This window comes from Montipora foliosa, chromosome 1 (genome assembly GCF_036669935.1).
Source record: "Montipora foliosa isolate CH-2021 chromosome 1, ASM3666993v2, whole genome shotgun sequence".
Lineage (NCBI taxonomy): Eukaryota > Metazoa > Cnidaria > Anthozoa > Scleractinia > Acroporidae > Montipora > Montipora foliosa.
In genome coordinates, this window is record NC_090869.1 from 36,683,276 (window position 1) to 36,688,275 (window position 5,000).

Below are 5,000 nucleotides of genomic sequence, written 5' to 3' on the forward strand. Positions count from 1 at the left end.
TGATAATGGGGACTATTCTGATGGACCGACAATCGCTCAAAAGAATTCAGGTGAATCAATATTTAATATGGGAACTTCTTGAAAAATGAATATAAATACGAATTTAGATCACATGATCATTTATATACAGAAATACTCTTTATCTAAAGCTAATGCAAAAATATTTTTTCTTAGGTTTGTTATAGAATAGCACGTACCCAAAAGCTTTAAAGAAATTGGACAAGGAAATCAAAGGTACCATTTTTTGTGGTGACCATCCATTCAAATTGCACTTCTATTAACAAAGACATAAGGAAAATTAAAATGTCTTTTTGACAAGACATCTTCAATAATTAACTACTGCATCTTCTCACTCAAAAAAGCTGGAACACAATCGAATGTTCTATCATCACGAGTAATGTTCAGTCTGCAGCCAAGACAGCCGATTACTCGACTGTCTGTGTAAACGTTTATTGCTTTTTTTGCGGCCAACTAGCGGGAACATATTAACTATTTCGATGACGTTTTTGATGTTTCAATGCACGCTCAGAGACCTCTAAAGCCTTTGAAATCATTCTAATGCGAATCCCGGAGGAAAAAAAATACGATCTCTTTAATCAGAAGTTTTAGTCGGTCGGGAAGCGTTCTAAGCCGGATTCTACTAAACTCAGTTTCGATCGAAGCAAACTATTGAAAGAACATCATTGATTAATTTAAGCCTCGTTTCATTTGTGGTACCTATTTTTGAGAAAGAGTCAGATCTAGAAGCTTTTGCGAGTTTAAGTGCTCTGCTAAATGACAATGGTCCTGCATTCTGTTGAGTAGTTGAATGTAAAATGATCGATCGCATGTTCGAACAACCATTTTTAAGTAACTGACTATACGAAATATTGATCTAAAATTGTAGAGACCCGGGTCTACTGAAAAAAAAAACTTACCTGAACTTATCGGCTAACACCAAACTTTACTGCCGGTACATGTAACTCGCAATTACGATGTTCCTTTAAATTGAAACACCTTAGTCATTTTTTGGTGATGCATCGATATTTTGCTTGATTTGTGAGACCACTTGGTTATAAGATATCCTTTGGCTCGGTGAAAATACAGGCTTAATGTGTAAGTGAGTTAACGTCAGTTGGAATAATTGCCATTATAGCTGTTCTGTTTTCGCTTAGTTACCTCTGAGCGTTTCTACTAAGATTTCTCAAGTTTTTTTGAGGAATTCTCTTGCCTTTGTAATGCAAAAACGAATAAGTATTGTTTGGAATCTCCTATGTAAACGTCGAGTTATCTATTTTTTTTTATGGAAAGTTTCATCAAACATCAAAGCATGCAAAATTAATCCTAGTTTAAAGACGGTGCGATATTCGTTTGTCAAGAGTTTAAAAAACTGTCTTTATGATTATTTAATTCACATTTTTGCCATAATGGCAGAACAAAAATTAGCGCCGAGTACGAAAGAGGCAAAGCCTTAGAGATTCGATGGGAAGAATTGGCTTTGGCGATTAGATTATTCGCCAGTTATTTCCTTTCTAAATGCAAAGGTAACAATGTTAACAATTAGCCGATCTCGTCTACCATGGGCATATAGAAAATGAATTCACAGTCTTTTGAAAGGATAGCTGTGTTCACCTTTAATATCCTGCCACTGATAGCTTTACAAACTAACTAAGTTCTTGAAGTTATTACGCGTTAAAGGGAATGAGCTATCCCACGCAACATTTATTTTTTCCGCATGTTAGACAATAAGATGACATTTATTATTGAGTTTGTACTTTGGGGTTTCACCTTTCACTGGTCCATTGGAACTGTAAAAGAACACCGACAATGCGCCATTTTTTAAAAGGAAATATAAATCGTGGTTAGCATTTTGTAAATCATGCATAAAAACCATGCATCTCGATTGCAAAATCATTTTTTCCTACTTTCAGAAGTAGCCTGTCAATTACAAATTGGAACGCTTTTTTGAATTATTAGTTGTTTCACTCTGATTCTATATTAATGCTGCCAAGTACTATATTGATTTTTTGGGTAGTACAGAAAGAAGGAAAGAGAGAGGTTTTAAACCTTGGCAAGTGGGAACGAGTACGAGGTCTAATTTCCGAGCATTTTGCAAAATTTCGTTCTTTAAAACGTAATGTGCGTGAACAGACAACTCGTACTGGTTGTCGTTCTTCTACTCCAATCCGAAGGTCGCTAATAACACTATATGACAAGCAATTCTCAGGCTAAGATGGCGCACTCTGGTTGCCTAGTTTTCGGTCGGGAATTTACAGTACGTACATGACCTTGAAAACGGTCCGTTTCCGTATTATTCTTTCTCCTGGGAAATTCATGTTGTGCGGAGCACAAAAATTTAACATGAGAAATTTAATTTTTCTATCCCAACAGTACAATAATTATTATATAGCAAGCGAAATTTAGTTTTACATGTAAAAGGTTACCGTTGAACTTCCCTGCTAGCAGAGGTCTTTTTCTCTCTTTTTTGTGTTGAACGGGAAAGAAACCTTCGACCATGGATCGAAATTCGCTTTGATCCAACTTGAACTTGGAGCGCCCAGAGAGACTCTGAGATAATGGACTTGCTATTTTTGGATTGGTCGCTTGCATGACAATGGCAGTCCGACAGGAAGTCGATAGTAATGCGGAAACCCCAGAATTTGGAGGGAGAATCAAGTTTCAGTGCTGTTTGTTTTTTTTACCTCAAAAATATGTAAATCACAAAAATAGAAATAAAAAACGACGGGGAAGGGCAGGGGAATTTTCCCAAGCTGCAAATAACTGATTTCTGTTGCTGTTGCAAAAGGACCGTGGGAAAATATTACATCAGTCCCTTTGGGGAGAAATCCGTGGAAGAGGGTTTTGTCGAAGCCATTCATAATTATGGAAACATAAAATTGTAGTAGAAGAGGACATTGGTGACGTGTCGTTTCCACAAAAATTTGTCCATTGTGTTGCTTGCACGATGGAATGCACGATGAAACACTAAAAATATACTTACTGAAAGCGTCAGAAGTTGCATCTTCACTCGCTCTGACAGCAAGTCAATGATCATTTCTCCAGTCTCTTTTATGATGTGTAAGGCTAAAATTTTTGCTCTCGAACACTTTCAACCCGACATTTCTACTGTTTTCTGTTTTCTGTTCCCGTTTAAACTCAAGTATGCGCAATAAGACCGGAACACACGTTTTCTAGGAAAATGGAGTCCATTATCCCAGAGTCTCTCCGGGCTCTCACCTGCTGACCAAAAAGCCCGAGGACTCTGGGTACGAAATTGGCTGTGTCCCGCAGATTCCTTTACAGTAATTCCGCTGTTGTTAAGTGAGCCCACACAACATCAAGTATCACCTGAGGATTCGGTCGCTAAGTAACCGCCGCACATGCTCAACTCAACGAGTTTCGACCCATGGCAGAGGTCTCTTTTCCGTCTAATGGAAAAGAGATCTCTGCTAGCATGGAACAGTTCAACGTTCTCTGCTGGAAGACGAAGATTACAAACATTCACCAAGCGGAGAAGTGTCCGATCGCTGAAAGAAACGACGTCATATAATACTGAACACACACAACTTACCAACCTGGCTCGCACGAGACCGTGCTAGGGAATATTGGTCCTCGGTCGTTTTTGTATTGGCGAGACCTCGGGTCAATATTCCCCAGTACTGCCGTCGCGCTCGGTCAATAATTCCGGTAGCCCTGTTAAATCGACTGATTACGATTCACAAAACCCTTATTATCATGTTTTAGCAGTTCCTTTTGAAAAGAAAAAAAAGGAAAGTTATGCTCCTTGGCTACAATTATGACCATACGACACCCATCGGCTGATCACCCATACTGCATGTCTTGACGCTTACATTGGAATGGCGTTTTTGTTCGCCGAGAACAGAGCTGTACTTGGCCGTAGCCAGTATGAGGCAAACCTAGGCACTTGCCTAAGTCATTTTTAGTGATTTGTTTTTAAATAAAGCGTGATTATAGTGTCGTCTTTAAAATGTAATACTCATAAACACCTAAAATACCTAGGAAGAGAATTTAAACATGGACATTGCCTCAGTCATATATTTTTTTTCTGGCTACGGCCCTGCTGTACTTTAAGAGTCTGGAGTAAAAAAAAAAATTGTACAAATTCGGAAAAAAAAAACGTACGTAACTCCTTCTGCCGTCGAACTTCACGTAACGGGAAATCTTGTACTCCCATGTCTGATTTAGTGACACAGTTTGGTGGCACATATGTATGGTTTCGTGAAACAAATTCAACATTCCACGACATTCCAGCCAATGGAAGCAAAATCATCGTTTCGGAGGCTCTTCTTTTGCTTCTCCATTAGAACGCTTTGTCGTCAATTCGGTTAAGAGCAAAACTTCAACTCTTTGGCGGAGCGCCAAATTCGACTTTACCGCAGAAATCGAAGGCAAGGCCAACTCGTTTTTCTTTTAATTAGATTTCTAAAATCAAAGTAAGGCTTACGCCAGATACACTTTGAAGACATTGTGAATACTTTTCAGGCTCATATTGCAATTAGACGTTCCTTACAAAAAATGTGCAACAGTTTGATGCTATTTTTGTTATCGATCAAAGTACATTTTCAGTTTCCAGACCGGGATTTCTTACGGCAAGAGCGCGAAACATCTCGACCCCATTAAGACACACACCAATCAACATGGAGGTTTGCCGGACGTTCCCAGAAATTTTCAAAAATTAATGAGCTTTAGCTTAAGTTTGAAACAGCATTGGTAACCTACATCACGCTTGAGGTAAAAAAACTCTGTACAAGGCTGTTATAGCAAAAAGGAACATTATTGAAATAACGTCACATACTAGTAGACGCAACGTAACCGTGCTAAACAAGCAGATGAGAGCTATACCTAGACTAATTCGTCATTACAATCGGCCCTAGCCTACAAGGCACTGAAAGCATTCAACTAAACTTGGCCAAAAAAAAAGCAAAGGTCATATTCAAAAAGGTAAATTAGATGCATTATGGACAGGAAAACAGCATTGATGATTTGATGTGTGTATACGA

General features: G+C 38.5%; 1 protein-coding gene across 11 annotated transcripts in view; it reads right to left on the bottom strand.

Annotated features, from left to right (window-relative positions):
• LOC137977414 (adenosine receptor A2a-like) overlaps positions 1–5,000 on the bottom strand; it is a 24,126-nt gene that overhangs the window by 2,746 nt on the left and 16,380 nt on the right. Inside the window, exon 1 of one of the 11 annotated variants that reach the window (XM_068824684.1) lies at positions 2,981–3,199. The exons of 8 other annotated variants lie outside the window; for them this stretch is intronic. The gene's annotated coding sequence lies outside the window, so the exon portion shown is untranslated. Of the gene's footprint in view, positions 1–917; positions 1,173–2,423; positions 2,442–2,980; positions 3,200–5,000 lie in introns of those variants that run through there. 2 more of the 11 variants (XM_068824676.1, XM_068824666.1) reach the window with 2 other exon arrangements.